At 35.2% G+C, this 22,779-nt stretch overlaps 1 pseudogene; it reads left to right on the forward strand.

Annotated features, from left to right (window-relative positions):
- The first annotated feature begins 850 nt into the window (after positions 1-850).
- The window catches only part of LOC107869073, a 35,766-nt pseudogene continuing 13,837 nt past the window's right edge, over positions 851-22,779 (forward strand).

The following is a 22,779-nucleotide window of genomic DNA, read 5'->3' on the forward strand; positions in this document are numbered from 1 at the left end:
TAACATCGCTGAACTTCCTACAGACATTAAAGTAAAATTGCTTTTGAACTTTGTTAAATAGTTCAATTATTTCCTCCGTAAAAGATGAAGCCATATTTACCTTGTCGTTGTATAAGAAAGCTAAATTTCTCCATATACAACATTTAATCGCTATAAGGTGCTTTAATAGTTAACTGACGTTAACTTGGTGCGTCTGAAATGATGCTGTAGCATACCTCTGTAAATTTGTTTTCTATTCCAGTCACTTTTGAGTTTATTTTTGTTGTTATTTAGGTTTCAGACTCCCATCTAATAAGTTGGGAACTAACAGATGGTTGAAGAAAAAAACAAATGAAGTGCTAAGTAATTTCCTTTTCACATAATTATCCAGAAGGGTCAAATCAGCCTTACCACTTGATTGAGGAAATGATAAATGAAGACCTATATAGACCAAACTAAGATATACACATTTACGTCTTAGTACTATATTTCATCCCTGGATGTCAATCTAGTACTGTATTTATTCTTTTCAACGGTTTTATAGTACTAGTTATTACTCCATCTTTCTTTTTGACATTATAAATTTCTACCACCCTTCCATGCATTAGCTTAACAATAATCTAATACTAGTATTTCTCTACCTTTCTCTTCTCTCTTATTTCTTCTTATACAGAATTTTGAGTAACTAGCAAAAAATCACACACAAACAGACAACAACAACAACAACAAACCCAGTGTATTCCCACATAGTGAAGTCTGGGGAGGGTAAGATGTACACAGTCCATACCTCTACCTTTAAAGAAGTAGAAAGGTTGTTTCCGATAGACCCCCGGCTCGAGACACGGAATACTACACAAATACATAGTAAAGCATGGAACAATCTACTTATGTAATTCCGAGATGGACGCGTAGTCCAAATAGATCACCTCATAAACGTTATGAATCAGAGATAAATGAAAGTGTTACATCGGATGATATTCCTTTTAACAACATTAATCCAACCAAAAATTTCTCATTTAGTGGTACTAGTAGTACACGAGCTAGTATTGGTTCAACTGAAGCACCATCTCTAAGGGTTGATTCTGAAATAGAAAGGTCTATAGAGACTGAAAATTATTATGAAGCACCACCACATATTACTGTTGATCCTACGAGCAATATTAATACTACTAGTAATTTTGGATATGATGATGTGCCCTTGAGTAGAAAGTTGTACCATGAAGGAATTTATTTAACATGGAAGGACTTGTGGGTAAATGTACCTGACAAAAAAACTGGGAGGAGAGCTATATTGCAAGGGCTCACTGGTTATGTGTACAACCTGGTGAAGTTTTGGCCATTATGGGTCCTTCGGGTTGTGGCAAATCCACTCTTCTTGATAGCCTAGCAGGCAATCTTTTTTCAATTCAAGTATTTGGTGTTCGAAGTTTACTGCTCTGATTAATCAAAGTTTGTACCAAGTAAACTCAATAATGGGGGTAAAATAGTTATGATGAAATTTTTTCATTCTTGAAGCTTGAACTGATATTCTAGTTAGAGGTAAAGAGAACAGACTCATCTCATCTACATTCTTTATTGAATATTTTTTTAAAAAAAATTCAAGACTCAAACACTAATTAAAAAAGAAAATCATATTTATCTCATCACAAATTTTTATTTTGGTACTATGGCAACCTGTCGATACATTAGAAATATATATTAATAGTACTATTAGAAGTTCAATATAACAGGTGGGAAAAATGAATAAGAATTGAAAATTTGCTAACATAATTTTGTTGCACGGAGATTTGACTCCAACACAAGAAAAACAGGAGAAATTCTCATCAATGGACGTGAGCAATCAGTTGGTTTTGGCACTTCGGTACCACAACTAATATTTAACCAATTGTTTTAATGTCTATACACTATCAGTATATAAATTAATATATACTTCTTATACAATATCATTTTTAAAAAACTCATTTCATTTTTCTTTTTCAAAGGCTTACGTGACACAAGATGACACGCTGACGACGACACTAACAGTAAGAGAAGCAATTTACTATTCTGCCCAACTCCAATACCCGATTCAATGTCAAGATCCGAGAAGAAAGAACGGGCCAAAGCAATCATAAGAGATCTTGCAAGCCCATAAGAATTGGTGGGCGGAGTGTTAAAGGGCTAAGTGGTGGACAAAAGAGGAGTTAGTATTTGCATTGAAATCTTATAAAGGCCCAAACTTCTATTTCTTGATGAGCCAACAAGTAGGCTTGATAGCGCTGCTTCTTATCATGTTATGAATAGAATAGTCCAGTTAGCTAAACAAGATGGAAGGACTGTTGTGGCTTCTATCCATCAGCCTAGTTGGGAAGTTTTTGAACTTTTTCACAATCTTTACCTTTTGTCCTCTGGAAGGACTGTCTACACTGGTTCCATTTCTGCTGCAAATGAGGTATACATGACATCCTTTTAACTAAATTTTAGTTTGGACGTCCTCAAAAGATAACCACACTTGACTATCTGTAATAAATTTCTAAAATAATCACTTAGCATATCCTGTAATGAAAAAATAGTCACTCCTAGATTTAAAATTTCACATCAAGACATTGTCTTGAATTTAGCTCAAAATAATAAGTTGGAGTACTTTTCAAGACAGGTCTGAAAAGTTTTTTTTTTCTTTTTGATGAACAGGTCTAAAAAGTTGCTAGTGAGCACTATTTCTTTTAAAAATCCACAATAAGTATTTTTTATACAAAATCATATTTAAAATTAACTTAATTTCGATGGCATATAGAGTTTTCGATGGCATGACTTAGGGGCGAGTTGTACCAATGTAACACAACTCGCATTTCGGGCTAGAATGTAAATCGTCATTCCTACGCGTAATAGTTTCAAAATTTAATAAATCCTATGCAGATTTAGTGTGTTAATCAATTATGTAGTGTGGGAATCTAGTTGAGCATGAATTAAGATCATACAGGTTCCTTAACTCAAAGACGAGTTGAAAGCTTTCCTATCGATTGAGTTTTAGTGAGCATCTAAACTTGGGTCAACTTCCATCGACCATAACTTTTTGTATATAACGAATTATAGGGCCTACTATATATCAAATGAAAGGTATTTGAGTCCTCTTTCCAAATCCACCAGTTTCGCCTTAATCCGATATCGAGGTTAAAAGTTATACCCATTTTTCTGAGAGGTGTTAGTTTGTTGAGGTACGATGGCCAGACTGACGGATCGTCAAGCCAGTGACGACCCATCAAGTTTCCCGTTAAGCCTTAAGCATTAAGCTCATTTTATGGCCAAGAACTGACGATTGGAGTGACGGTCCTTCACCAGACTGACGGTCCATCAACTAAACCGTCAGTTGAGGTCGAATCGCGCAAAAAGTGCGTTTTTAACGGGGTATTTTGGTACTTTTCCTCCCCAGAAACTTCTCATACGAATTAAATCATATCTAAATGTTATTATTCAATCATTATCAGTTATACAACATCAAAATCCTCTTTTCACTCTAAAAAATATGATCAAACTAAGGTTTCCTCTAAGAACACGAAATCAAGAAAATCACTCCTTAAGTCCAAGATTTTCAAGGAGCAAATCAAGATTTGATTTCTACTCTTTGAACCTTGTAATCTAAGGCACGTGGGGTTTTTCTAAACTACATCAGCATGATGAAATTATTTCAATAACAATTAAACATTGAGAAACCATGAATTTACAAAAGGGTATTGAAATTTCAGCTACAACTATGCATTTTGAATCTTTCTTGAGAGTTAATAACTCAAATGGTCACTTAACTTATGACTTTTCTCTCATAAAGTCACCCAACTATGAGTTCTTTTCTCAGAAAGTCACTCAACTTTAATTTTTACTTCAAAAGTCACTCAATTATGACCGTTTTACTTATAAAATCACTCAAACTATGTAATTGATATTTTTCATTAAAATTTGCTAATATGTAATTTTTTTTTAAACAAAAAATTTAAGAAATAAAAAAAAATTTCATTTAAACAATCAATTTAATGATCCGCTCATATCCAAAATTTATTTAAATGGTTTAAATGAATATCTTTTTTATTTCTTAAAATTTTGATTTTATGACTATTTTTTGCGATGTTCTTGTATAGTGATTACTCTATACTCTAAAGTATATATAGTTATATAGATCTTCAATTAGTTTCCTAAAATCATAATTATTTGATTGTATAATTTTTCTGCTAATTTTATCTCGTTGCAGTGTATATATTATAATGTTACTAATGTTTAATAACATTTGCTAATATTTTATATCATATCATTCTAGTTAAAATCTATAGCTTTCTATTTTATTAACTTATTAGGAATATAATTTATTGTATTTGTTTGATGCATATGTATATTATACAAGTGGTAATACAAAAAAATTGTATTATGATTGAAAAATCAATTCCGTAAATAAGGATCACATTGAAAGTTATTTAAATCTAATCAGCTAAATGAATATGATTATGAAAATCTTAAAAATCAATATTAACATTATAAGTGAATTGATATAACTATTTAGGATATTTTAAAATTTCAGAGGGTTATATATAAAGTAAACATGTAATAATATGATTCAAAAGTTTATTTTTTATTTTTTTAGAATTTTGATTTTAAATAAAATTTCATACTATCAAATTTTAATAAAAAATAATTAATTAAATAGGTTGAGTGACTTTGTAAGTAAAATATCCATAGTTAAGTAACTGTTGAAGTAAAAATCAAATTTGGGTGACTTTCTGAGATAAGAACCCTAAGTTGAGTGACTTTTGAAGTAAGAAACAAAGTTGAGTGACCATTTAAGTTATTAACTCTCTTTCTTGATAATAAAGTTTTGGTCTTGAGGCCTCCCCCTTAAACTCGATTATTGTTCATATATATATATATATATGTATGTATGTATGTATGTATGTATGTATGTATGTATGTATGTATGTATGCATGCATGCATATGGTTTAACGTTTGAAACTAGAATTGAGAGCATGAATATTTATAATTCCTCTCTTGTTATAAATTCCATTGTGTTCATATGTTATGAATTGTTCAATTTCATATTGAGAAGCATGTACAAACGTTTTTACTATCGTTAAGACTTAGTTTTGATTATGAATTGAAGAGAAAGGGTTTTATATGTTGATAAATGTTGAAGATATAGAATGAAGGAATTGCATGGTTTTTTACAAAATACTTGACCGCCACATGTTTGTTGAAATGTTGAAAAGAGAGAATTTCTTCATAGTTTGAAACATGTTTTGAAATAAGAACTCTCTTGCATTGTTAAATATTTTTGGTGGTCAACTGAATCGATTGGATCGAAGAAACTAATGCATATTGTTATATGGCTTAGACATACAACTTACAAGTATTGGCATGACGATACCAGAACAGATAATGTCATGATAATAGAACAGAACAAAATACGAAATTAATTCCTTTAGATTTTGCAGATATTGCAGTTTAGAATGATGCATGTTTAGAAAGAATTAAAAAGAGGCTTAAAGAGAGTTAGGTGGTTACCCGAAGAAGGCATAAGCCATAAAACTCATTGCTTGAAATCGTGTTTTGCTAATACGGGTTACGATGTCCCCAAAGAGGGATTATACGCTGGCCTAGTGCCCTATGGCGTATTAGAATTAGATACTCCAACTCTTGCGGCAAACTTGGGTTGGGGGCTTGGCCGCCGAGTCAAGGGCGGATTCCATATATCCCGTGGGATTATAGAATTGTAGGGTCTACCACCTACCTCAGAAGTAAAACAAAGAAAGGAATTGCATCTACAGAATTGTTTTAAGATCATTGAAATTGCCCATATATTTTAAATTATTTCATGCGTAACGTTTTATGAAATGCTCTCACTTATGTTATATGTAAAAATACATTATTTTGGATTGCTCTGCGTACCAGTACATATGTATTGACCTCCTTTATCTCAGGATCTGAGGCACAGTCCCGGGGTTCCGTCCAGCAATAGGCTTGAGTGCGTTAGAAGTTACAGTTGGTGAGTATTCTCTATTCCGAAAGGCTTGATTTTCAGATTTTGTTGTTTCCTTCTATTTATGGTCTACTGGGGGCCTTGTCCCAGTTTTAGACAAGATATTGGTTCCTATGTATTAGAGATTTCGCAGACTGTTGTTAGATGTTGTTAGAAGTTATGGAATTCCATTTTGAATTGTTCCTTTGGATTATATTATTTGACCATGATTCCGTATCGATATGTATTTCCGCAATGTCTTTTATAGTATCTGAACATATGTATGATGTCCAAAAAGTAAAGGACGCTCGGGCCTTCATGGTTCGAGATGCTCGTTGCGGCCAGTATCTCGGCTCGGATCGTGAGAACCAATTATATTTTCATGAACTAAATTGATAGCCTGACTCAATATTAAGAAAAGATTTTGGGCAGTATTTTGCTTTGAATGGGTTCCCATGTTCAACAATGAGGAATCCATTTGATATTTTAAGTATTACTCATTTATATCTTCTTCATTAATAAAAATCAAGTCATTTGCATAGAGGTTATAACTAGTATTTTTAGATAATTATTGAGGGCTTGCCTTGTTTTCTATATTCTTTTTTTTTTTCCTTAACAAATTAGGATATCGAAAAAGGAGTTGGTGGAAAAGCCACTGCCACAGAAGCAATCAACATTCTTGTTGAGTCATACAAAACCTCACAGGGTTGCCAACTAGTTCAACGCAAAGTTTTGGAGATTTCTCAACAAGTAATTCAGTTCTATAATATTAGTTCTGTTTTTATCTGGTAATTTATGAACATTTAGTTTGTGTAGAGTGGATCAGAAGAGGCAAAGAAAGGAAAGCAAGCAAGTTTCATAACTCAGTGTATGGTTCTCACAGGAGGTCTTTCGTGAATATGTATCGGGATCTTGGCTATTATTGGCTTCGTTTTGCAATTTATATTGCGTTGTGCTTGTGCGTTGGCACTATTTTTCATGACATTGGCCACAACTTTGGCCCTATTCAGGTAAAATATTTTTATTCGTCCACATTTTTAAGTTAAATTTAGAAAATTCTAGTTTATAAGTATTAGCACTACTAGATATCGTAGTCCGTGCCAGCACGGGCCCAATATATGTTATTTACGTTATCTCAATTTATGTAGCACAAATAGCATTTAGAGTGTCAATCAAATTTTTATTAATATAAATTTTTAAATAATTTAAGTTTCTAATCATTGTGATTTATAATATCTTTTATGTAATTTAGTAATTTATGTTACTCGCTTTATCCCAATTTTAGAATTTAGTGAGTCAATCAATTTTTTTTTTACTAATATATTTTTTTAAAATATTTTAAGTTATTAATCTTTGTGGTTTTAGTAGCTTTTAATGTAATTTTAAATAATTTATATGTTACTTGCTTTATCGCAACTTATGTGACACTATTAGAATTTCAAAAGTCAATCATATTTTCTACTATATATTTTTAAATTATTATAAGATGTTAATAGTTATGACTTATAATTATTTTTTTGAATAATTTTTAAATATATAATTGTTGGACAATAAAATTTTAAAATCGAAAAATAAATAATTCGAGACAAGAAAAATATATTACAACAATCATTTTATTAATTTCAATGCGAGTGTTATAATCTCTATGAATTCTCCTATTCGTCTTTCCAAATAAAAATTCAAGGGCTTCGAGCTTGATCTTGAATTTGAACTTGATTTCTTGATTTGAGGGACTTGATCTTGACTTGTGATTGAATTCAAGGGCTTTTGAGCTTGTTCTTGAATATTGCGGTCTTGATCTTGAATCTTGATGAATTTGATTGGAATACTTGAGTTTTTTTTAGAGAAATTGCGGAGTTTGATCCACGAGCTTTCATTTGCTACTTGTTAGAGTTCTGGGGTCCTTCAATGAATTATGAGACCCCTATTTATAGTTGTGGGAAGGGAAGAGTCATGATGAATATGAACTTTCTTTGACCAATCAGATTTAAGTGACATGTCACCTTTTATGGGCTTTGATTTTCTGGGCCTGCCGCATCATTTTGACACGTGGCACGATCCTATTGGATCCTTCCTTTGACTTGGCATGTCACGTAATTTGACACGTGACACTTATTTGGGCCTCTAGAATATGACAATATCCTGGACTTAGTAAAGTGAGCTCCTCATTTTGTAGCCCAAATTAATGAACTAGTCCAATAAAGATTGAAATTTATTTAAATCCATACATGTTTGGATTTAAATAATTACTCCAATTATATTAATCCACAAAATTTATTCAGGACTAATATATTTTGAATTTAATATAATCTAAATTTCATATGAATTTAAATTTAATAAAATTTCATTATCCACACAAAGTCCCTACTTCAAGAATTATCGAAATCGTTTGAAGATTAGGCTCCAAGTATAACATGGTATTTTTTAATTACACAAATTTATGTGCAAATAAAATTAAGATGAACCATAGAATAAACATGTAGGACATGCAGAATCTTTTGCCATATATTATCTCGCTTCACGTGCAAATAAACAAAAACAAAACATAACTTCTGTTTTCCTTTACCGTTTTGGCATTCACTGCCGCCATTTTTCTTTTTCCTTTTTAGGATGGACTTAAGTGAAGGCTTCTTTAGCTTTCACGTGGGACCCATGGCTCCCCCCTCCCCTCTTTTTTCTTTTTAATCCCAAATCCATAAAATAATATGTCAAATTTGATTGCCTTTGGGATTAGTACCTGCCGCCTTTTACTTAAACCATATTCGGATAGAATTAAACCTTTACTCAGCACCGCCTTTTTTAATTGTATAAATACCCATCGTCTGTCATGATAGAACACTAATCTGCAAGTGTCCTGGGAAACACCCTGTTCCGAGCTTCAAGAATTTTGAGGTAATTTTCCTCTTTTTTTTTTTTTTTTAATCTCTTTTCTTCCTTTTTTTTATAGGGTTGAAGCAAATAGTAATATATAATAATTGCTTGAAGATGGTGAACGTAGGCATAAGGTTGTGAGGCTTCGTCACCTCAAGATCCGATCAATTTTGATTAAAGACGGTGGACGTCGGCTTAAGGTGTACGAGGCTTCGTCACCTCAAGATCCAACCAATTTTGATTAAAGAGGAGGATGTCGGCTTAAGGTGTGCGAGGCTTCATCATCTCAAGACCCGATCAATTTTGATTAAAAATGGTGAACGTCGGTTTAAGGTGTGCGAGGCTTCATCACCTCATGACCCGACCAATTTAAAGACGGTGGACGTCGGCTTAAGGTGTGTGAGGCTTCGTCACCTCAAGACCCAACCTATTTTACTTGAAGATGCAATGATTTTTTTTAAGTATGGGGCCCTTTCAATGGTTAACTTAAGGAGCAAGAGTTTAACTTAACCTCCGTCACCTTAAGACTTGACCAATTCGGCTTCAAGTATACATGACTATATTTTACCAAAGCCAAGACATGGAGGTATCTTTTCTCTAAATCTTGACTCTGTGTTTGACCAAGATTGTTTTGCTTATGCAGTTTGCAGAGATGGTTCACTTTAGAGACTACAAATCCCCATCCTCTAAAAACAAGTATCTTTTAATCGAGGCTGATGATGGCATAGTTTTAACTAGGTTATTGACTGAAACTCCAATAACAGGCAAGTATGCAGACCCGTGGCCTCCCTTGCAAAATTTTCTCCATATGTCAGATTGAACTTTGGAACATGATATTAGTGCTAATCGATTGATTAAAGTATGGACTCTTCGGACTCCTAACCAACGCCAATTGAATATTGCAAGCACCCTTCCGTGCTTAGGACGTCGAATACTCAAAGGAGATATACGTTGGGGAAACACTATGGAGGTAACTGGTGAATATCGTCATACTCAAAGATATTAGGAATGGGCTGAGGACATCTTGGCAGGAAATGCACAAACCTTGAAGGCATCAAAAATATATAATGTCGTTTATGCTTACTGTTTACATATGATCGTAACTCGAATATATTACAGGCATTCTTTGAGGCTTGTTGTCCAACTACCAATACATTGCTTACTTCAGCTGGAGAGCTATCCATATCCGTTTGGGACTTATACAAGATTGGAGGCCTACCAATCAGAGGTCTTCCTTATGAAGAAGTAGTGCCTAAAGCAATGGAGCTTACAGGTATTGATGAAAAGCATGAGAGATTTATCCTTTGTTTTTGTGAATTCTTATTTGTAGCTTTCCAACATCTTCAAGAAGGAGAAACTTCTAATCCGAGAGTTCCTCTAAGCAAATGGATAAAGTTTTGGTGCAAAAGGATATTAAGATACGACTCAGCTCCACTGAGGAAAGAGAAAAAATCTGCTCGTTTGAAGTTAACCCATAACCCAACTGGGACTATTCCGAAAGCAGCGAAATGGTTAAGTTTAGATGATGGTACATTTTCCAAACTTACAGTGAAGTATGAACATAGGACCGACACATATTTGGCAGCATTTCTATAATGTTGGCTGTGCACCTTTGTATTTTCCCTCTAAGGATGGACATTTCATTCTCCTAGGAACTTTTAGAGTTGCAGCTATGATGGCAGATAAGCAAATTTTCAGTCTTGCAGTTCCAGTCCTATCAAATATTTATAATGGTCTTAACAGATTCTATAAATCTCTGCAGCTTGAGCAACTCAAAGTATCTTTTCCTATCCATTATGTGTATGGTTGGATTGCTAACTATTTTAAGATGCATTTTCCACTTTCCAATGGACCATCTATTCCGTTGATGACAGCATATTCTGGCGAAGGCGGAGCAATGTACTTTGATGGAGAGCGTACCAGAAAATGCATCCATCAAGGAGATAGTGCTGTCTAGACTTTCATTATGCAAAGCAAGTCTGATCCTTGTTATTTTATGGATGATGATAAGGATGACGAATCAGAGACAAGCTACTTCATCAGCCTCTGTTTCAACCTCCTCTCTTTCAGATATGGAGGTTCATTCATACTTGAGTCATACAGTCCACACCGATTTAGCCGTCAATTTGGGTTTTATCAAGGCCTTCCCAGAACTTTGGAAGATGATTCCATAGTGCTTCACTAGATGAAGGCCTTAGATTTTATCGAATCTGTGTATCGCATGGTTCTATGTCAAAAGCAACCTTTCCTAAAGCCATATCCAACGCGCGAAAACATTCATCCACGCAGTATAAATCTTGGTGGGACAAAGTTCATGGAAACTTTCTCGAAGTTAACCTACAATCTTTGGTGACTGTCGCAGGTCCTATTATCAATACTCCTCAAAAACATGGTGAGGAGGTCCCAACTGTGGTCAAGCCTCCCATTTTGAAATCTAAGGTCAAGGGATCCCTACATATAGCAACTCAAAAAGAGGATTCGCCTGTCCTGGCTCAACAGGCTTTCAATAAACGACCACCTCAAGACGAGAGCGAAAATAGTCATGGAGATCGTTGCTGGAAGAAGGTAAAACCATCCTTGGCAAAGAAAGGTGATTCTAATACCCATGTGGAGATTCTTGCTAGTTCATCGAAGACTTTTTCAGCTATCGAGAAGGCAATGACAAATCTTCTACCATTTTACAGTATATGCATTGCCTTTATATACTCATCATATTATGTTTTTCTTTGTAGGCACGCTAGACAATGTCCAAATTTTGGAAGATCCTCTTCAAAGTAAGCCAAAAGATAGTAGCGAGTCTGTAGCAGGCCCAGACTCAAGGGAGTTACTTTTGTCATCCAAAGAGGTTACTTCTAACTCTTGCGGTAAAGTTAAAGCAAATATGGAGTCAAACTTTTCCCGTCAACCAGCAATAACCATGTCTATTTTTTATGGCAAGAAGGTCGTTTCAGAGCTTAAAAAGGAATTTATCATGAAGGCTTGGGCTAGTATCCGTACCAAACTTGCAGGCCTTACTCCAAATCGTGTTTTTTCTATCCAAGATGGCGTCGAAGTCATACTCAATGACACAGGATTTATTGGGGTCTTTCTTTGGGATGGCGGCTTCTTATGACCAAGCACAATCCGTCTTTGTTGATAAGATCATGACAATTAAAGAGTCAGAGCCATATTTGAAAGTCAAAGAGCATTTTGAGCTTGTACTAAGGGAGAGGGATGAGAAATCTGAGGAAGTTTCTATTACATGCACATCTCTTGAGAATGCGAGAAAGAAGGTAAAGAAGTTGAAAGCTTGCCGAGATGCTGCCAAGCAAGAAGTTATAGAGATGGAATCCAAAGTTTCAGCTGATAAAGAAGAGTTTTCCAAGTGTTCTGATGTATCCCTCGACACGGCAAAAGCCTCAAAGGTCGTGGAGAAGAAGAAACAAGTCTTAGAGGCTGCTTTACAAGATTTAGTCAATTATAAGCTATACCTAGACTAGCCTTAGGAGATATTTTCCTTCAAACCTTCTTGTTACTTTCTCTTACCCTTTTTATTGAGTAGTCAGATCTATTAGTTATAATGAAAACTCTTTTTCTTTATATTGCACATTTATTTTAATATTTCTTTTGAATTTCAACCCCAAGAGTTGTTTGCTTATTTTGATGCATTGATGTTATCATATTAAACTCTGGTTTTTCTCCCCCATAATTCTTAATCATTGGCTTCATGTCTTAGTCTCACAGCCGAGTTGGACTTACAACTTCAATTTGAAAGCCTTTTTTAACTTTATAACTGATAATTGCACATTTGGTGAATCTATGTCTCAACTGTAAGCTTTGGGTATTCCAAATCCTATTGAAAGAGCTTCATTTTCTTTTGAAGGATTGCCCCCATTAAGCCACAAGTATTTGACATAATTCTAAAACTCAGATGAGGTGTATGCAGACTTGACTTTTATATGACGGATTAAGCAGGGACATATATTTTTTTTTACACTCATGTAACTGAACTCAGAATAAAATTCCAACAACCTACATACCTCAGTAAAGAGGATTAAGTCACAACGTAGTTCTAGGTGAGTGTTTTTTTTTGTGTGTGTCTGTCCTAAGTTTTGCCTAGGCCGCCTCTTTCAAGGTTTTCAACCTAGCGGACATTTATTTAATTTTTCTTTAGCCGTTCACAGTTTATACTCTTGCGGGCTAGGAGTAAACATGAAATTTCTACTCGTACCTTAAGGAGTATCATCTTTCTTCAAGGATAGTACTTCTTCAAGAACTTGGCGTTGATGGGGCCCACCCTCACACCATCTGAATCGACAAGCTTGTAAGCACCATTTGAATATATCTTTTGTATGACATATGGTCCATTCCACTTTGGGGTGAATTTTCCCCCAGACTTATAAGAAGTGACAATGGGCCTTCTTACTGCAAGAACTTGATCTCCAACTTGGAAGCACCTCAAGCGAACCCTCTTGTTGAAAGAACGAGATATCCGGGATTGATAGCATTCAAGATTTTGTTTAGCCTTCAGCCTCTTCTCATCAAGAGATTCTAACTCCGCAAGACACAACTTAGCATTTTCTTTATCGGTGAGCCCTTCTTGAATATTTAGTCTCAAAGAAGGTATTTGACGCTCAAGTGGCAGGACTGCTTCAACTCCAAAAGCAAATGAGTATGGGGTTGCTTGCGTTGGTGTACGGTAAGTTGTCCTATACGCCCACAAAGCTTCTTCCATCCGCTCATGCCAGTCTCGTTTGGATTTGGAGACGACTTTCTTCAATAAGTTGCATAAAGTCTTATTGAAGGCTAGACCATTGGTGGCTGCATGGTACATAGAAGATTTGCGCTGCTTAAAACCAAAGAGATCACAAATCTTATTCATCAGTTTGTTATCAAATGGCTTGCCATTGACAGTGATTGTATATTGAGGGATTCCAAAGCGGTAGACGATATTTACTCGGATGAAGTTCACAACATTTTCTTTCTTTACTTCCTTAAGAGCAACAGCTTCGGTCCACTTAGAGAAGTAATCTGCTGCGGCCCAGATGTATAAGTGTCCACCAAAATACTTTGGCAGTGGACCAACAACATCCATTCCCCAAGCATTGAATGGCCAAGACGCTACAGTTGGATGTAGTACTTCTGGTGGTTGATGTATGAAGTTTTCATGGAATTGGCAAGCTTTGCATCTTTTAGCATAGTCCAAGCAATATTTCACCATTATTGGCCAATAATATCCTATTCTTTTAATGTGAAAATGGAGCTTCGGTACAGACTAATGTAATCCACAAAATCTCGAGTGCACTTCTTGCAAAGCTTGAATTGCTTCTTTCTTTCCCAAACACCGTAAGAGTACTCCTTCAAATAATCTTCTGTACAGTGTGTCTTTGTAGTAAAGGAAGCAGGGTACACGACGACGAATGTCAGTCTTTCTCCTTGGATCTTTTGGAAGTATCCCATAACATAAGTAATCAATGATAGGTTGTTGCCAATCTTGTTTTACAGCTTCAGACACGACAACGAGGTATTCAACCTTATTTTCTACATCCTCATCTGACGGCGGTACTACCCATTCTTGGCGGACAGTAACTTGGGTCTGATTTTAAAGAGTTAGGGTTGAGGCCAAAGAAGCTAGGGCATCAGCTTGCTTATTTTCTCTCCTTGGCACATATTGGAGGGTTACTCCTAAGAGCCATCCTATCAACTTTTGTGCATATTCATGATATGGTCTTAACTTAGGCTTTCGGACTTAATAGCTTCCCAACGGCTACTTTATCACCAATTGGGAGTCGCCAAAATTTTGTAATTATAGTTGTTTCATGTCAACAACCATCTCTAATCTGAGTATGAGCACTTGATACTCAGCAACAGTATTGGAGCAACATTTCGTCAAGGTAAAAGAGTAGGGGATGACCTCTTCTTTTAGAGTGACAAATACTACGCCAGTACCAGCTCCATCTCGATGTGCATCATCATCAAAGTACATCTTCGATGGGGATCTAACTTCAACAGCCATTGCATCTTCATCAGGGAGTTCATCACTTAGCTCTCAGTCATTAGGTATTGGGTAATCTGCCAAGAAGTCAACCAATGCTTATCCTTTTATAGCTTTTTAGGGAACGTACACAATTTCAAACTATTGAAATTGAAGGTACCACCTTGCAAGTCGATCACTTAAGACTGGTTTTGACATCACAAACTTGATGAGATTTTCCCTAGATACGAGACGAACAACATGAGCTTGGAAGTAGTGTTTCATCTTTTGAATAAAGAAAGCCAATGCCAAACATAATAAAGTGAGTTTTCTTTGCCTTCACTATTTTATTGAGTCAGAAGTGCTCCAACTTACCTCTCTTGTGCTATGATGTAGAGTATCAATGGTTTCCCAGGTATGGGTGCCACAAGAACTGGTGGCTTCATTAAGTATGATTTGATACTCTTAAAAGCATTACTACAAGCTTGGTCCCATTCGAAGGGAGTGTCCTTCTTCATGAGACGACTAAATGGTTGATATTTTCCAGCCAGGTTTGAGATAAACCTTCTTGAATATGCTAGCCTTCCTTGAAAGCTTTTTAACTTATGAATATTTTGAGGCTCAGGCATTATTAAAATTGTATCGACCTTGTCTTGATCAATTTCAATTCCTCGGTGTCGTATAATGAAGCCAAGAAACTTTCCAGAAGTAACTCCAAAGGCACACTTCAATGGATTCATCCTAAGTTGATATCTTTGAAGTAACTCGAATACCATTCTTAGGTCTTTTAAGTGGTCGTATTTCTTTATTGACTTCACCACTAGATCATCCACATAGCATTCAACATTTTTATGGAGTAGGGCATCAAAGATGTTCTGCATAGCCCTTTGATAAGTGGCACCGGCGTTTTTCAAACCAAAAGGCATTACCTTGTAGCAATAAATAACTTTGGGCGTACGAAATGCAGTGAGTTCTTCATACTTTGGTGCCATACGGATCTGATTGTAGTCGGATGAACCATCCATAAAGGACATTGCCTTATAAATAGTGGTGGCATCAATCATCAACTCTGGTATAGGGATTGGAAAATCATCCTTAAGGCAGGCGTTGTTGAGATCCCGAAAGTCAACACAAACTCGAATTTGGCCATTCTTCTTTCGTAATAGAACAATACTTGAAATCCATGTGGGATATTTGACTTTATGAATAAAGCCCACTTCAATGAGTTTGTTAGCTTCATTTTCAATTAATGGAACCAACTCCGGCCTAAAGCACCTTTGAACTTGCTTAACAGGATGAGCACCATTCTTGACCGCCAACTGATGGACTGCTACTTTTGGATCTAAGCCAGGCATTTCCTTATATCTCCAAGCGAAGACATCCATATATTCTTTGAGTATGTCCATATAAGCGACTTCCTGTCTCTACTTCTAGAAACGCACTCAGGTAAGTTAGTGTTGGGTCTTCATTAGTTTCAAGATTAACTTCCTTCAGGGGATCCATTATGGCTTTTACTCCTTCTTCAAGTTATGATGGAGCATCTCCAGCATCTTTCTCCTCTTGAGGATCACCATCGTTGATGGATATGTGGTGACACCAAAAAATGTCTTTCATCCCTTCATCAACCTTCATTTGAGATGAGGCCTTATTCTCATTTTAGGTCGTAACATGATATGAGGAGCCAACACTCTTTTCTTATTCTTCTTGTTTCGTAGTATAAACCACGGTATGCGCTTTTGATTTTAGCACCTCATTGCATGAAACTACCAGTTTCGTCTGTCGCTTTATTCTAGAAGAAATCAAACTTTGGAAATCCTTCTGTATTTTAAGTAAAGAGTGCATCATCGTGCTTTGACGAATCTTCTTACACTTGTTGCTTTTCTTCTTATTTAGAGGTCCCAACCTTTCAAACACAGAAGTTCTTACAGTTGACCCTCCAAGTTGGTCAAATACAGAGGGTCTTTTATTTGCAACAGTGGATTCTTCTTCCACGGTAATGTAATTACTGACTACCCTTCTTATGGAGATGCGAATTAGAGGTGGCTGCATGTATCCTAGGCCTTCACGTGCCTATCTGGTTGTACCCTACGACGGAAGTTTTCCCAACCATGATGGATCATTAGGACTGTATCCAGCCTTCATAAATAGCTTATATACATTTGGGTCAAAGTCTTATTTCGTACGCTTCACAGGGAGTGTCATATCTTGTGGTAGATTTTGAGCCAAAGACTCTTCAAGAAGTCTTGAGGATGGATTTATTGCATCAATCTTCCTGATAGTTAAAGTTAGCCCCTTCAGCACATTATCTTGGGAATCCTATAGGCGATTTTTTAATTTCCTTACCTTTGGTACGTAACGAAGAATGGGAGTTGCCTTCTTTTTCGTAGAAGCGACACCTTCTTTATTTGAAGTGGAGAGAGGCTTCTTGGTGGCGACTTATTTGACAGTCACCGCGACCTTCTTAGATGAAAGATCATCATACTTGGTCTTGGTGACATCTTCAACCCTTTTCTCATCCACAACATATTTCTTTAAGTAGAATTTTGCATCGGCAAAATGTGACTCAGCTTTAGTGACTGGCTTGTCATCGGCAACTATCTTTCTTTCCACTCCACCTTCAAGGTACTTCAAGCATTGATAGTAAGACGACGAGATAATTTTGTTCTCATGCACCCAAGGCCTACCAAGTAATATATTGTATGAAGTTTTGGCATCAATCACATGCATCAATGAGTTTGATTGAAAATCATCTATACGAATCCCCAACTTGATACATCCCATGGCCCTCTGGACCCCTTGGTTGAAGCCTTGGATCATTATACGGCTTTCGTCCAGTTCGCTAGTAGCGATGCCAAGCTCCTTCATCGTACGGATAGGCAGGATATTGACTCCAGATCCCTCATCTATCAAAATTCTATTGATCTTCTTTCCTATAATTTGACCCACCATGTATAAGGGATGGTTATGTAGGGTCTCACCAAGCATAAGATCGTTATTTGTGAATGTGATTTTTGTATCACATACATGTGCCTTTTCACTAAGAGTTTCAGCAAGCTTTTCGGAAGGTGAAGGAACCTCCATGAGTAGATTCTCACCTTTTGCCCCCTCTTTGGCGATATTAAAATAAGACACCTCAAGGTTGACTTGGGTAATCTTTACACGAAACCAACTTGGTAAGAATTCCTCTAAAGTCACCAAACGTCGAGGTTTTTGATGGTGAAGCTTCGTCACCCTCTTCTTCTTTGGGAATCCAACCAACTTCTATTTTCTTGGTTTCTTTACCATTCTTCTTCTGGTTGGCTACTCGTATGTCTTCTTTCGTAGACTCATCTTCTTGCGTCTGCGTTTGGTCACCATAGTCCAACATTCATCATCGTCTTCGTCAACTGAAAACCTGTCAGGCTCTAATATCTTCTCAGTATGCTCTTTGACACAAATCTGAATTAGGTCGAGCGAGCCAAAAGTGATAGATATTTAATGAGAATTGACTGTCTCATTGTCGAAGAAAATTTTCTTTTCTTTTGTCAGTTGCATGACTTTATCTTTAAAGACAAAGCATTTCTCCAAAGGGTGACTTATGAGCCTATGATATTTGCAATAATTAGGATCATTGGTTCTTCCAGCTTCGTTGGGATGCTTTATCTCTGGAGTTCGATGAGTTTATGCTGAAGGAGTTCATCGAAAATCTCAGCAACATCAGAATCAAGGAAGGGATATTCCTTTTCTTGCATCTCCTTTAAAGTTTTTGATTCAGACATGCTCCAAAAGTCGTCTTCACAATTTGCTTCTTGCTTACCTTTGTGGTGACCTTCACAGGAGACACATCAACATTCATGGACTCCTTGTTTTCATTTTTAGGAAGAAACTTTTCCTGCTTTTCCTTTCCCCTTCGAGGGTCATGAATAGGCGCTCCTTCTTTTCCAGTAGAAGACATGTTCAACTCCATGTCGTGAGTACGAGTAGCTAACTCTTCAAAGGATTTTGGTTTAATTCCTTGCAAAGTGTAGAGAAGCCCCCAATGCATTCCTTGGATGCACATCTCTATTGCAGAAGCTTCACTGAGCCTATCTTTGTAGTTTAGACTCATATTTCTTCATCAATTAATTAAGTCGATGATTGGATCATCTTTTCTTTGCCGAGTATTTGTGAGATCTATCATGCTCACTGTACGCCTTGTGCTATAAAACCAATTTAGGAACTCGTGTTCCAATTGCTCCTAACTATCGATGGAGTTAGGCTTGAGGTCTGTATACCAATCAAAGGCATTTTCCTTTAGAGAATGAACAAACTATTTGACAAGATAGTCACCGTAAGTTCCATCAATATTACATGTCTCGACAAAGTATGCTACATGTTCTTTTGGGTTACCTTTGCCCTCAAATTGTTGAAATTTGGGAGGTTGATAGCCAACAAGCATTTTTAGGCTATTTATTCTTGCATTGTAAGGCTTGGCATATGCAAGGGAAGGTGACAACATCATACTTGTCTTTAAGGGTCCCTTCAATAAATTCCCTCAATTGCCCGATCGGGATCATTCCCTCAGCAGAAACTTGCACCTCTTTAGTCGATGGTGTTTGTTTCACAGGATTTTTTATCTCATGAACCTCTGGAGCTTTTCCCGATGCATGGCTAGATTCTCCGTCTATCAAGCCTTCTACTCTATCCACTATCATATCAATCCTAGCTTCTTGATTATGAATATAGTTGGTCGGGCCTTCAATTACCTTTGTTAGATTCGCAAACTGTTCGTCCATAGACAAGGCATCAGTTGCCATTGCTTGTATGATTACTGGAGACATTGGAGAGTAGCATGGATTATCACATAAGTTGATCCTTGAAGTGCTCAGTTTTTGTGGTGTAAATGGAGATAATGCATTTATTGAACGACCATCGCTCTTTGTGCCAGAGTATTTGGAACCGGAATGCTCAAATAGAGCTAGAGTCTTCTTAAGCGATTCTGCCACACAAGTTCCTCCTTCCGAAGCACTTTTATTGGACTTCGTTCTTTTTGAGGTTGAAGATCTAAAAACTGAAGATGGAGCAGACGACACTAGATGTGTTTATTGTCCTAGCAAGCCTGCCAGACTTCCAAAAGTAACACCAAGGATGCTTTCTACTTCAGCAAAGAACTTTGAATCTGCAGCCTTGGAAGCAGTTGATTGAGAATTAACCTTCTTGGAAGTCATTTCATTGTTCTTAAACTTTGAAGTATGAAAAGTTGAGATGAGAGGTAGAGATTGTCCCATTGGGCGTGGCAGAATTTGTTGAACAATAAAATTTCAAGACCGAAAAATAAATAATTCGAGACAAGAAAAATACATTGCAACAATCGTTTTATTAATTTCAATGTGAGTGTTACAATTGCTATGAATTCTCCGATTCTCCTTTTCAAATATAAATTCAAGGACTTCGAGCTTGATCTTGAATTTGAACTTGATTTCTTGATTTGAGGGACTTGATCTTGACTTATGCTTGAATTCAAGGGCTTTTGAGCTTGTTCTTGAATATTGCGGTCTTGATCTTGAATATTGATGAACTTGAATGCTTGAGTTTTTTTTACAGAAATTACGGAGTTTGATCCACGAGCTTTCTCTTTCTACTTGTTAGAGTTCTGGGGTCCTTCAATGAATTATGAGACCCCTATTTATAGTTGTGGGAAGGAAAGAGTCATGATGAATATGGACTTTCTTTGACCAATCAGATTTAAGTGACATGTCACCTCTTATGGGCTTTGATTTCATGGGCCTGTTGCATCATTTTGACATGTGGCACGGTCCTATTGGATTCTTTCCTTGACTTGGCATGCCATGTCATTTGACACGTGGCGCTTATTTGGGCCTCTAGAATATGACAATATCCTAAACTTAGCAAAGTGGGCTCCTCATTTTGTAGCCCAAATTAATGGACTAGTCCAATAAAAATTTTACTTTATTTAAATCCATACATGTTTGGATTTAAACAATTATTCCAATTATATTAATCCGCAATATTTGTTCGGGACTAATATATTTTGAATTTAATATAATTCAAATTTTGTACGAATTTAAATTTAATAAAATTTCGTTATCCACAATAATATTTTACCAAAATAAAGTACTAAATTTTTAAAACAAGTTAAATTCGAAAACGTCATTTGGATCAACAAATTACTAAATTAAAATAATAAAACATGCAAATTATAAAATGCCAAAACTATCCCGAATTCACGAGACACAAATATAATTTAGATAATCAGTCAGATTCTTAATATGTTTTTAAATATTTTAAATTGTTAGCTATTGTAATTTATAATATTGTTTATGTAATTTTCAAATAATATATGTTACTCTCCTTATCCAAATTTTTGTGACATTGATATTCAATTATATTCTTAAAATAATTTAAGTTTTTAATTATTATGATTTATAAGATTTTTTTTTTCTATTCCAATTTAAGTAGCACTGAAATAAATTCAAGAGTTAACCAAATTTTATGATTGAAGCAGCAAAACGGATATGTCCTAAATGACTTATAATACCTAATTAGAAGTGATATAGCAAAATTACTATGAGAAAATATTTGTGAATAAAATTTAAATGGGTCTCATATAAGATGTCGTGTTAATTTAAAACATCAAGAAGTAATTATCATTTTATGTCAATTTTATTTTTATTAAATATTATTAAATTTTTAATATCTAAGTGACTTATAATAATTAATTAGGAGTAATATAATAAAATTACGATTGAAGCAGCTGAAGTAGACATGTCATAAATGTCTATTTTACCTTTTTTTATTAAATATTATAATTTTCTTATATGTAAAAATGTCTTACAAAAATTAATTAGGGTTAATATAGTAAAATCATGGAGCAAACATACTTGTAAATTTTTTTAAATAAATCTCATATGAGATGTCCTATTAATTTAAAATATCAAGAATTGATTTATATATCTATTTTATTATTTACTAAATATTATTAATTTTTTAATACCTAAATGACTTATAATAATTAATTTGAGGTGATATAATAAAACTACGATTGAAGCAGCTGAAATAGACATGTCATAAATGTTTATTTTATCTTTTTTTAATTAAGTATTATTAATTTTCTTATATATAAATAACTTAAAATAATTAATTAGGAATATTATAGTAAAATTACGGAACAATTGAAGCAAGTGAAGAAGTAGCATGTTGATGAATACATTTCATAAATTTCTATTTTACTTTTTCATTAAGTATTATTAATTTTCTTATATATAAATGACTTAAAATAATTAATTAGGAATAATATAATAAAATCACAAAGCAGCTGAAGCAAGCAGGTGAAGAAGCAGGCATGTTTACGAGGACATGCATCCTTCTTCACACTTAATAATATATAAAAAAAAGGAATTAGCTACGACCTGTTGTTACTTAGTTTGTTGCTAAATAACCAATAGCTAATATGACTTTCTGATAGGTGATAATCTTTAATTAAATACAACTAACTATGAATTTTTGTTGATTATGACTGAAGTTGTCCGTTAGTTCCTGTATTTTTATTGAGTTGATTAATCTAACAACTAACTTTCTTCCAAGTACTGCGTTTTGCAGGCTAGAGGTTCGATGCTAATGTTTGTTGCTGCCTTCTTGACATTTATGTCCATTGGCGGATTCCCTTCGTTTGTTGAAGATATGAAAGTATGCACTGCTAACAATTTGTTCATTTATAGAAGCATAAAATTTTTCACAAGAATACTTATAATATGTCCTTTTTTTTCTTCTAGATTTTCACCCGAGAAAGACTAAACGGACATTATGGTGTGGCTGCGTGTTTGGTGGGAAATACAGTTTCTTCAATTCCTTACCTCGTATTAATCTCAGTAGCACCTGGCGCAATGGCATATTACCTGGTTCCATTACAAAAGTGAATAATAACAGGTAAGGGTGTCAAATGGACGAGAGCTTGATTGAAATTCATCAGGTCAAAATTAATGCATGTGCAGATTATTAAGCTGTCTAAACTTGAGGTGGTTA

Source organism: Capsicum annuum, chromosome 4, assembly GCF_002878395.1.
Source record: "Capsicum annuum cultivar UCD-10X-F1 chromosome 4, UCD10Xv1.1, whole genome shotgun sequence".
NCBI classification, from domain to species: Eukaryota; Viridiplantae; Streptophyta; class Magnoliopsida; order Solanales; family Solanaceae; genus Capsicum; species Capsicum annuum.